Consider the following 11,972-nt stretch of genomic DNA (forward strand, 5'->3'; position numbering starts at 1 on the left):
TCCTTGGCCTTCAGTAGTGCTACATCTCAATCAATTAGCTGCGAGCGTGATGTGATATTACTAAACGTCCACTAGAGGATGCCGTTGGCCAGTAAATGACTTAAGAAGAAACGTAAATACTGCCATTAAACTGTTAGAATGCTGACTATGAACGTGTGGATTCATGATAATCTCATAAAATTGCAATTTTCTTTGCTATTTTCGATAGCTTCGGAGCTGTCTCCGAAGCTATCAAACCTTAATGATGCCACAATTGAAAAATGGCATTATAGTATATATAGTTAGTATATATATACTATACAGTATACAGTGATACCTTGGTTTTCAACCATAATCCGTTTCAGAAACCTGTTCGAAAACCGGTTTGTTCAAAAACCGAAACAGCACTTTCCATTAAAATCAATGTAAAAAATCTTAATCCGTTAAAAGTCTAGAAAACAACTTTTTACATATTTCATCGCATAAACCGGATAAAAATTCAAAACATATTAGAGCAGGTCATGTGTAAAATTCTATAAAAACAAACTTTTATTTTCACCAATTTTTAACATCAACATTAACATTTGTACATAAAAATCTCTCAACACAGGGCACACTAACTTTTCAAACCATCCTCTGCTTGCTTTAAAATCATACTATTCAGGAGATTTTAACCAAATATGTCAGCATTTTCGCAAAAATAAAACAACAACAATATCAACGTGTCGTCACAATGAGACAATGAGGAAGACGTGACATCTAAGGAAGTGACGTATAAGGAAGCAGGGGGTAGTCGAGTGATGCACTCAGTTTGGTTGATAACCACATTTCGGTTGTATACCGGGGCATAAAAAATATGACATTTTTGGTTGAAAACCGAATGGGATGAGAACCGAGATGTTCGAAAACCAAGGTTTGACTGTATATACTATATATATATAGTATATATGTTTTATATATCGGGCCGAAACTACCAGTACGACTTCAGTTTGCTGACGAAGCTTCTTGGATGGGAAGCAAACCTCCGACACCTTCATAGAAGTACAGATGACGGCTGAAGAAACCTTTTCATCGATGGACCTTAGTCTAGACTGAGTCATTGGAAAAAGAGTTCGGTGAATGAGCATATGAAACTGGTGGGGTTCGGTGCCTCCAACAAGATTAAGAACCACTGTTCTAGATTAACGTTAAAAAATTTTGAAATCAAACATAAAATAAAGGCAATCTTTTATTTGACATATTGTTAACTCTGTTGTCATGGAACTTTGTAGCAGAGATATTTTTTTATTTATTGATATTTTTTTCCATATATCTGTCATATTTTTAACCCACCCACAAAGTCAAGCCTCCGCAGAGTACGCATCAACATTTCTCGAATCAAAGACGCACTTCACTTTATCGGGTCACGACTAACAATGACGTGAGCAAATCGAAGTGAGCCTCTGAGTCCCTGATGTAGGCAACGACTACACCGTCATTGGCTGATTGTGTGTGTTGATAGCCGATAAGAGTGCAAGGAGGAGAGTTTTCCAGAAAGGAACTTGCTAACCCGAGTGGGTGGAAATGAGCTCATTAATAAACACTTTTTTTCCCCTCTGGTCTCTTCAGTTAAATCGTAAATACAGTTGCCTCAAATTATGATTTTTATCAGCCACATTCAACACATTTATGTTGGATCAAATATCCCGTTTTGATATCATTTTCTATTTCGATTCCCAAAATAGCATCAGCATTAGTGTTTGGAGAAGAATTTGATCTAATCATCCTCACGAGTGTCGCGGGCATACTTGTACCTATTCTAGGCGTCTTTGGGCTGTCGGCGGGGGACAACCTGAACTGGTAGCCAGCCAATCACAGGGCACATATCCAACAGCCATTGGAGCTCACACTCATACCATAGAGACAATTTGGACTTTTTCAAACAACTTGTCATGGACGGTTTTGGAATGTGGAAGGAAACTGGAGTACCCACTTGGGGTTGAATCCAGGTGACATCCCATTTCAACAACACGTCAGTGTTCCACCCTTGACTCCACAGGCTATTTTATGACTGCGTGGCGTTAATGCAACCGTCTTGAACACCGCCCCTGAATTTTTAGGACTGGTTGATTTGCAGTGCATGTCCAAAATCCCCCAGTAAATTTCAGATTTAAGACTTAAAACTAACTAAGTTCTCAAGCCCAACCTCATATTGATGAATTGATTGATTCATTTGAGAAGTCTTTCACTACGTCGGGAATTGCGACCAGCCAATGTAAAACAACAACAGTGAGAATGTGACGATAGATTTAATGATTATACCACAAGGCTCAGAAGGTCCAAAGGGAATGAACCATGTGACAATCATTGAATTATTGATGATCCTCCCATGAAGAAACTTTGTCATTGATCACAACAGTACGAATGACAACCCACTGAAGCCATTCGCTGTGTGGAGCATTCCCAAAGAACAGCCTGAGGGAAGTGACATCATTGCAATGGGTCAGATTCCTCTATATAGCACTCAACAATACATGCTTTTTTTTCTGCCTTTATGATTCAGACCAACTGCTTTCTTTGTATGTATTCTGCCTCAGCATGCACACACATGCTCGTACATGCACACGCACATACACAGAGATACGACCATGCATATGTAAGTACACCCCCACCCATGAATACGGCCAAGATTAGCTGTCAATCACGGCTTTAAAATAATACCCTTTTCTGTACTTTTGCTGATTTATAGGCCAAGTGTCAGATGTTTGCCTCCTACTATGAATGTTAAGTAGTGATATGGATCTGGCTGCGATGATATAATTAGACTTTAGCGGATTTACTCAACCCAATATATGGCACTTGATTAAGAGGTACGCCAAGACTTTTCAAAGCACCGGTGGGGTTATCATTTGTTAAAATAAGACAGTGGTTGGCGGACCACTTATTTTTTCTTCAGCAGATTGCCTTTGCCGTCTATCAAAAATGTTGTTTGTCTTTTTTTATTTAGCACTGATTACATATCTGCCCTTATATCTGCATGCATGGCTTTACACAAAGGCCCCAAACCGACCAGTTGACACCCCCACTGCAATTTATGTATTTAGCTTCATAAATAAATAGCCATTAGATGAACATGTTCGGATTTCTCAGAATTATTTTTGGTAATTAATGCAGCGCATTTGTCATCTGAAATCACGTGCCTAAATGTTTGCCTATATTATCCATAATGTATAACTTAAACCTTAAAGGACAACCGACATTACTTTTTTGTTTCCTAACTGACATCAGAAAAACGTTTTATAGCATCTAAAATACCCAAAATGCGCAGTATGATATTTTTTTTAAATGCAAAACCAATAAAAATGACTTAAAGTGTGCTGAAACTGCAAAAAAAATGAAACCGGAAGTGGCCATTTTCAGAAGGTCCCGCCCCCTTGTTCGTGGTGTCACCCCAAGACGTCTTGCCTTTCTCGAGAATCAAAACAATGGCTTCAGATTCGGAGAATATGCTTTCTTGTTACTCATCCGGTTATGAATATGATTCAAATAGTTCTGAAGAGGAAAGCATACATGTTTGCAATTGATTAAAGAATTTATTCCGTGCCATTTTGAGGTATCTGGGGGCGGGAAATGTAGCACCAAAAAGAGGCAGAAGAGGGCGACAAAGCTCCGTGTAAGGAATTAATCAGCCCGTTAATCAGCATGTTAGCGCTTTGTTCCAGCTTCAGCTGTTGTTAAAGCGCTATATAAACCAATATGTATGTAATACATTGTATTTTGGACAGTCGCAATTTCAAACTCATATAACCCCAAACCCATATAATTCAGTAATTAAACTCTTTTTTTCCTGATGAAAGAATGGAGTCTAAGGTTTCTTATGCTCCATTGAATGTTTATGTAGTCCTAAAACGCAATATTCTGTCAATCCTGAAATTTGAGTGACAATGACAAAAACCCTGGCTCTGGAGTAGACACATTTTTGCATAATCATCTGGCAGTCAATGAGTTAATGTGATACTGGATTATTTTTAGTGTGTGTAAAACTGATAAAGGGTTAATATTCTTGCCATCATTCAATGTGGACATTGAAGCGTTCATGCGTGCTGAGAACTCATCTAAATATTGACGTTCGCCTGATACAACCGAGAGGACCTGACAGGGCTGTTAAACAGGTACTGACAAAGGACATAGAACCAGTGACCGTGTCTGATTCTCTCATTTATTTAGTTGTTTGATAAAGCGGTGCCTGTTGGGAGATGAAAAAGGTGTGAATGTTTTAAATACGTTTACTGTTCATAACAATAATGATGAGCCACAACTTTGGACCGGGCTATTTGGAATCAATGTTACAATCATCTGATTAAGGTTTGTAGGGGTGGTGGTAAATTAATGGTGCATCCAAGTGCAGCCTCATTACCATGTCTTAATGTGTTCTGCTCTATTGATTGGTAATGTTAATTGGCTGATGTTTTTTTACATGCCACCACAGGTCCTCAAATTCATCATATTGATTGATATCATATTTATTTCTAAAAGTAGGGTTGGACTACAACTATAACAGCTACCGCTGGCTGTTTATTCTTTCTTTTTTTATGGTAGTCAAGATGCTATGTGACACCATGTTGGCCCTCACAGATCACTTGTAGGACTTCTTCAGACATCGCGAGGTGTGGCATGTGCTGTGTTATGAATCACACAATACAATACAACATATATTGATTTATATACCACTTTAACGACAGCTGAAGCTGTAACAAAGCGCTTAACATGGACAACTATCATATGCAGGGTATAAAGCAGTCACCAAGGTAGTAGCACACACAAAAAGAGCATTAGAAGAAACATTTTCCCCTTTTTCCCCCGACGTGACGTCAGGAATTGTCACCAACTCAAAAACAAGACTTCCGGAATAGTCAGCGCGAGTCTTAAAATATAAAATATCGCTATATGCGAAGGAATCTTTGTAAAATACGCTCAGAAGAAGTCATTTGAAGCCATTTTACAAATTATGGACACAACTTGTCCGGAGGCGTCGGTTTTCCTTTAAATCAATATTAACAAATCATTCCAATCATAGTGGATATTAACTCAAGCAAAAAAATAGCATCTTATTATTCGTCTTATTATTGCTATTATTCGTCAGGCCAAATTCTCCAGCTCCATTTTATGCATGACAAGTGTCTTGCCACTAGCAAGGGTTACAAATCAGGTACCAAATAGCCCCCAAGGATCACATACAGTAAGTAGCCTGCGGGCCTGTTCGGTAAACGAAATATTTCTTTGGAATGTTGCAGAAATTAGCATTTCAAAATGTAATCCACCTTCTTTAATCATTGCGCAAAATCATTTACGTGATCAGGGTCTTCACCACCAGTACCAGTAGTTGTTAATTATTAATAATTGAGGAATATTTGAGAAAATTCGTTCTGCGGGAATTTTGTATAAAACGTCATTATAAAAGCAGGCAATAGGGAACTCTCAGTTCCAAAAAAGTTGGTGACAACTGGCCTCGAGTAATAGATAAGGACTAAGTCACTCAGTTGTCCAATCGAATTGGACCCATTACATCATCAAACTGCTTGCGGCGACAAAGGGGGCCATAACGTGATTACACATATTTTATCGTCAAAAAGAGGAATCAGTAAAATGGATTAAAATGAGGTGATTTTTATCCACCCGCCGAGCCATTATTTGCCATTTTTAATTCCACAGCCCATCCTTCAAAAAGTTCTTCAAATCTTTTTTATATTAGTTTTTTTTACGCAATTCCACTGTGGTTCGTAGATACGCAGATGAAGCAGGAAAAGGAATAAAGCAATACTTTTTCTGCATGCATGTTTCCTCTACATAGACATTTCTCATCCTCTTTTATTGCCTTCTAACCTAATAAAATACCACATTAGCCAGCAATACACATAAGCAGCAGTCAGATTCCAATTTTGCCCACAGAGTAAATCACGATGAAAAGTGTTTCTGCCGAGCTTCCTCCGAACGATATTGCAGCAGAGGGTGATACCGTTCAAAGCGGTTATACGGGCAAAGTGTTAAACATGTGTCAGCAAAATACCTGAAAACGAGAACCGGAGGAGGCATCTTGTGTGTGGGATGAAAATCCCCCTGGGCCTTCATGGAAATGACATTTTTATTTTGATGAAGAGCCATAAATCCAGTTTACTTCGCAGAAGCAGACGACAACATAGACTGGTTGCTAATCAATCACAGATTGGGAATGAGGCAAAGGTGTGTTCGTGTGTAGATGGGTAGATAGGTAGATGTGTAGAGGTGTAGCTGGATGGATGGAATGAGTAAATCCAAAGGAACTTTTTTTCCGTACATAATGTACCAAACAGTGTTGTGCGCCAATTTTAAATTAGCCAGAGAAGTTCACAATAATCTTATAGCATCCATTCAAAAACATAAAATGACCCCAAAGTATCTGCAAATAATAACCATCATCCCCTAATTTATTGAAAAATGTATTGAAAAGGTCACTCACACGCTTCACTTATACAAAATAGTATTGAAAATCAAATTGGTTGCGGCCAGAGTGATTCTTTTGGGATTCCCGGGAGACACTTGAGAATTAGCGATGCATATTTTTAAAATGTCAAGTGAATTAGGAGAAATCTCCAGCTCATATTAAAAGTCGCTCGTCTGGCTTAAAGGGCGTGACCCAAAAGACACGCGAGTGTCAAGTCGCCGCCAATGTTTGTGGCATGTTACAAGAGGCGGTGTCATCCATCACGAGTTCCAGGTGACAGCACGCGGCGCTGCGCCTGAATGTTTGCATCTTATCCCTCCTCCGAGCAAATCATTGTGGAATCCACAGCACGCCTTCCCCCCCACACACACACCCCAGATGCTCATCCATCAAGGACATCGTACTATATGTGACATTTCATCATGCCACCACCTTTATTATGCAGAATAAAAATAAAAAGAAGGAAATTCATCAGTCTGTCATGAAAGAATACCAGGGCTGCAAGTAATGATTCTTTTTATGAATCAATTAATCTGACAAGTAACTTTTCACGTGAAAAATGGGTTGGAAATATTTTTTAATGTGCTTCCTTTCAATTTTTTTTAATTCCAAAAATGATTTGGATTGACTGAATAATTTGGTCCATCACATGTCACAAAATCAGCAAACATTTGATTCCAAAGTAAAAGCAGATGTTGCAAATTAATCTGATTCTATATCAAGAGAATGAATTTTGTATTTTATTTTGGAAGGACAACATAAATTTAAGAATATTCACTTTGAGAGAATGAAATTTTAACCAGGTGGCAAGTGTCAGTGAAAGATAAAAGACTCAAAACAATTGATTCATGTATTCATTTATTTATGTATTCATTCATTTATTTATTCATTCATTTATTTATTCATTTTTTATTTATTCATTCATCCATTCGTTTATTAATTTGTTTATTTATGTATTCATGTCTGTATTCATTCCTTTCATTCATTTAGTCATTTGTTTATTTGTTTGTTTATTAATTCATTTATTCATTCATGTATTCATTTATGAATTTGTGTATTCATAATAATAATACATTTAATTTCTAATCGCCTTATTTGTTTATTTATGTGTGCATTCATTTTTCCATTCATTTATTCATTTGTTTATTGATTTATTTATTTATTCACTCATTTATTTTTCATTTATTTATTCATTCAAAAATTCCTTTATTTTTGATTCATTCATTTTTTTCATTTGTGTATTCTTTTTCTATATTCATTCATTTGGTATTCATTCATGTACTCATTGATTTATTGATTTATTTGTGTATGTATTTATTGAATTCACTTATTGTGGCAATGAACGTAACTTGACAATTATTCAAAATAATCAATCGTATAAATACGTATGCCGACAGACGACCTCCGAGTTTACTGAAAATGATGAAAAGACAGACAGAAAAGGGTCGAGCATATTTACACTCAGGGGGCCGAAGTAATGGAAGTGCTGGCGGCTCAGACGTGACTCAAAAGACAAAAAGACAAATTAAATATCTCTATTCACATCGCACAGAAGGGCCTTGGACTCTTCCTCACCAATTTGTTAACATTTGTGGGGAAAACAAAGGTTGTGCATTTTTATTTTATCCTACTGAATAAGACAACGCAAATTAAACTGTTCAACCATTTCATACAAATGATTTGGAGTTGTTTACATTTTGTATCAGATGGTAAACTACAGTCACGCAGATTAAAAACTCAGACCGACTTGAAAACAATATGTCGTCAAAGGACATGTGTTCCGTCCAGTTTGTCAAGGCCATTCCATTGTTTCGCCTTCAAACATGACGGTGAGGTGTCAGTCTGTCTCTTTCCTTCCTCTCTCGTTTAATTTAAAGTTACAAAGCAAGCTCAACTTTTCTTTCCTCTTTCCATCCATCTCCCTCACTTTCAAAATCCATCTATCCCAATCTGCTCGCCTCGAAAGCACCTGCTGTTGTTCCCATGGTGAGAAGGGTCAAGGGGCCGTGTGTGCGTGCGCGTGTGCGTGGCCGATTTTTAACAGGGTGCCGAAGACAACAACTGACAACCTCAGCGTCAGGAAACCTTATTGGGAGTCGGTGTCAAACAGTTTTCCCAAGGGGAAAACTAACCTTGAATATGTACATTGATTTGAAATCCATCCATACATTTCCGGTTGTGCTCGGCCTCATTACAAATGGATGAAATACAGCGCTGGGCATTTCTAGAATACATCCTAACCCCAAAAGGAGTTCTTATCAACATTCCAAAAATATACAGCCACAATTGTTCATCATACAGAAAAAGAAACAGCTTGAGATCAAATGTTCCCTTTGATTCGGTGTGCGCATCGATGGGTTGCCCCAGACCTGATTTTTTAGTGTTTTGCAGGTGAGAAAAAAGGAGTTTAACTTACCGACTTGGTGCCAACAGCTTTAGATTAGATCCGGCAAAAAAAGCCATTTCATTTCCCCGACTGAAAAAGAAACGTCATTGTTTATTATCAAAGAAGTCTGCGAGAGCAAGTCAGATATTTTTTTTTTCAGTGAGGTGTACAGCCTATTTCAATGTCAAAGACCCACCTTGCTTTTTGTTGCGTGCACTCTGTCAAGGCTGGTCTCACTCAATAGAGCTACACGAATAGCACTGTAGAAGTTGATATTTAACTTGTAATTGAATCACAAAAAAATAGTGTTATATTTTTCCTTTCGCTCAAACTTAACCATAAAGGAAAGTGCAGGCATCTGTCTAACTTATAGCTTACTGCTATGGCTCGGAATCAAGTATTAATATACTCCAACAGCTGTGTGGTCCAAAAAAAAGTCTTTGAAAAACATTTATTATAGTTTGGGATTTTTTTTTTTACCCTCCAGTTAATGTCAATAAATTTTGAAGATTGAACCCCGCAAATGTAGAAAAAAAAATCCAAACAAAAATATTCATTCAATAATAAAGGTGTACTGATCAGGTCAGTTTAAAGGGAAATAACTGGCCATTAAAAAACACCCATCAATAAAAGTGCTTGTGAAGACAAGGAAATTGTTAATCAGATGATTAACTGAAACGACGAGAGTCCAATTACATGAAAAAAAAGAATGAAAACAAAAGACAAAATATGCTAAATACAAGCGAGAGACTAAAGAACAAAAATCGCAATGATGAGATCGAGTGGTCTCGAAAACAACATTTGAACATGAAAAGCGAACATTGTCACTAACCCAATAAAGACATGAGATCTTGGCATTAAAATATTTCTTTCATTACAATACAATAGCACATTTATTATACATAGAATAAGGTACGTTGTGTGTAGTTTTAAGGCTTATTTAGTTGAAAATTATATTTTTTTATGGAGACCTGGGAACGGATTATTCTCATTTTAATGGTTTCCTATGGGAAATTATTTTTTGGGATACACACTTTGTTTGGGAACCAATTAAGTTCGTAAGCCAGGGCCCCGCTGTATTTAAATCAGTGTCTGGAACTCATGACAAAAAGTTAGCGGACACCGGCACAGACAACTCTGAAAAGTTGCCTGCCCGGCCATACAGTTGCCTGCCCCATTTTTCACAACTTGAAACATAAGACGACTAATCGCAAAAAAAAAAAAAACATTGTTGCGAAGTATAAAGGATTTTTTAAATTAAGGAAGTACCTACCGCAAATGCTCCCTTGCTTAATTTACGGAAAATATCCCTTGCTCAAGATTTTGCTCCAGTTGTCATTTGTCGTCATGGTGCATGATGCAATGTTTGTGTTGTGTTGTCTGCTAAAGGCCACGTGGACTCCTCTTTCTAAGCGCCTTTCAAAACTCTCAAGTACACTTTACAGTCACGGTATAGTCCGAAGCACGAAATTTATGCAATTTGTCAAACAAATGTTCATTTGTCAATTTGCATACTCAATTTGCATACTTGGCACGGCAGCCAATCAGAAGCCTATTTCCTGCTTCGTACTATACCGTGACTGTAAAGTGTACTTGAGAGTTTTGAAAGTCGCCTAGAAAGAGGAGTCCACATGGCTTGTAGCGGTTTGCTTGTCGCGGTTGCTTTATGGAATAAAACAAACATTTGATTGGAAAACAATCTTTTTTTTTTTCCTTGAAGAAGTTGTCGGCCACCTGAGACGTTTTGAAAGTTGTACACCCCGGGCAGACGTTATTTCAAACACTGCTTAAATATTTGGCTATATTGATGACTAACCAGGCAGCAGGTGTGTGTGCTGGCGGGAAAGCCCTCCATTGCCATCTGCTGGAAACATGATTTATATATATTAGAATGAGAATCAGAAAACCTTTTGCAGTCCACAGCAACAATTTGAAAGAGGATAGGGGGAAAGGATAAAAAAAAACTGTACATAGTGCAAGTATCAAGAAAAAGTATATTGATATATGTACCTGGATATACAATACATACATTTATACATATATAGCACTTTAACACAGCAACTTTAGAGACAAAAGAGTTTTTGTTTTTGTCGACCGTGTTTGTTGATAGAACACTTTACTTCAGTGTATCAACACAACACGTCCTTGTTACAAAGACACTGCAGCCTTCCACCAGAGTGCAATAAAACTAAATGATGACGGATAAGCCCATCAATATTATTTATACAAGTGTTTATCTCAATGTGCTGTTGCCATTATTTAAGCAGGCATATCAGGTTTGTTTTTCATTTGTATTTATTGGGACTTTGAATCATTTTCCCCTAATAGTAACCAGTACTTTAAAATGTTTACCAAGATGAAGAGTAGGAAGCACATATATCAACATACAGCTGGTGCCAAGGACAAAAAGGTCATCCCGATTTCAGCTGTGATTGCCCAAAGGCAATAAAGTTACAATGGGCTTACAAAGGGCTTTTTCAAGGATGTACTTGGGTGCGTATTTATTGCTGAACATGTTGACGCACAACGCAGAAGGCTCAGTCCATCTGTTCTTTGGGGGTCCCGTTTTGGACAAGCAAGGAGTTTTAATTGATCACTGGGCCTTTCCATTTATCACCCGGGGGTCATTATGCTGCCTCCATCTAATGACTTTGTTTAAATGCCAATCTCTCATGTCTGAACAAATAGCTTCTGCCACTTTTTGTGAGCTCTGCACACATTGTGTATGCTTTGTTTCATTCTTGCTAAGCAGAACTAACAAATTGTGAAGTATTACATCACAGATATTGGAATTTCTTAAAAATGCATTCCGGCACATGAAGGGCAAAAATTTGAAGGGTGGAGGGGTGCATGTATTGATAGATTGATCCATAGAGAAAATACTTAATTATTCCAGATTCAGTCTGTCGTTGATTTCTCAGTCTTTTCGACTTATACTAATAATATTCAAGTAACATTTCGACAAATTCATACAAAAGTATACAAAAGCAAAAACAAGTGTAGCACTGTTCGAAAAGAACGAGTGATCATGTATGCTTTCACTTGTGGGAACTAATGTTCAAAGAGGATTTAAACACGTTTCTTTTGTTCAATCCACGTTGATGTCTGAAGTAGTGACAAAAAACATGTCACATCGTAGATAAAAGT

The sequence above is a fragment of the Hippocampus bargibanti genome, linkage group LG01 (genome assembly GCF_051943395.1).
Source record: "Hippocampus bargibanti isolate YZ-2025 linkage group LG01, ASM5194339v1, whole genome shotgun sequence".
NCBI classification, from domain to species: domain Eukaryota; kingdom Metazoa; phylum Chordata; class Actinopteri; order Syngnathiformes; family Syngnathidae; genus Hippocampus; species Hippocampus bargibanti.